Genomic DNA, 1,407 nt, shown 5'->3' with positions numbered 1-1,407 from the left:
CTGAAGGAGATAGAGACACAAAAAACCCTCCAAAAAATCAATGAATCCAGGAGCTGGTTATTTGAAAAGATCAACATAATTGATAGACTGCTAACCAGTCTAATAAAGAAGAAAAGAGAGAAGAATCACATATACACAATAAAAAATGATAAAGGGCATATCACCACCGATCCCACAGAAATACAAACTACCATCAGAGAATACTATAAACACCTCTATGCAAATAAACTAGATAATCTAGAAGAAATGGATAAATTCCTGGACATATACACCCTCCCAAGACAACCAGGAAGAAGTTAAATCCCTGAATAGACCAATAACAGGCTGTGAAATTGAGGCAATAACTAATAGCCTACCAACCAGAAAAAAGTCCAGGACCAGGCAGATTCACAGCCGAATTCTACTAGAGGTACAAAGTGGAGCTGGTACCATTCCTTCTGAAACTATTTGAATCAATAGAAAAAGAGGGAATCCTCCCTCACTCATTTTATGAGGCCAGCACTATCCTGATACCAAAGCCCGGCAAAGACACAACAAAAAAAGAGAATTTTAGACCAATATTCCTGATGAACATCGATGCAAAAATCCTCAATAAAATACAAGCAAACCAAATTCAGCAGCACATCAAAAAGCTTATCCACCATGATCAACTGGGATTCATCACTGGGATGCAATGCTGGTTCAACATATGCAAATCAATAAATACAACCCATTATATAAATAGTACCAAAGACAAAAACCACATGATTATCTCAATAGATGCAGAAAAGGCCTTCAACAAAATTTAACAGCCCTTCATGCTAAAAATTCTCAATAAACCAGGTATTGATGGGACATATCTCAAAATATTAAGAGCTATTTATGACAAACCCACAGCCAATACCATACCAAATGGGCAAAAACTGGAAGCATTCCCTTTGAAAACTGGCACAAGACAAGGATGCCCTCTTTCACCACTCCTATTCAACATAGTGTTAGAAGTTCTGGCCAGGGCAATCAGGCAGGAGAAAGAAACAAAGCGTATTCAATTAGGAAAAGAAGAAGTAAAATTGTCCCTGTTTGCAGATGACATGATTGTATATTTAGAAAACCCCATCATCTCAGCCCAAAATCTCCATAAGCTGATGAGTAACCTCAGCAAAGTCTCAGGATACAAAATTAATGTGCAAAAATCTCAAGCATTCCTATACACCAATAACAGACAAACAGAGAGTCAAATCATGAGTGAACTCCTATTCACAATTGCTTCAAAGAGAATAAAATACCTAGGAATCCAACTTACAAGGGATGTAAAGGACCTCTTCAAGGAGAACTACAAAGCACTGCTCAAGGAAATAAAAGAGGACACAAACAAATGGAAGAACATTCCATGCTCATGGATAGGAAGAATCAATATTGTGAAAATGG

The sequence above is a fragment of the Colobus angolensis genome, unplaced genomic scaffold (assembly GCF_000951035.1).
Source record: "Colobus angolensis palliatus isolate OR3802 unplaced genomic scaffold, Cang.pa_1.0 Scaffold92, whole genome shotgun sequence".
Taxonomy (NCBI): Eukaryota; Metazoa; Chordata; class Mammalia; order Primates; family Cercopithecidae; genus Colobus; species Colobus angolensis.
This window is presented reverse-complemented; position numbering follows the sequence as displayed.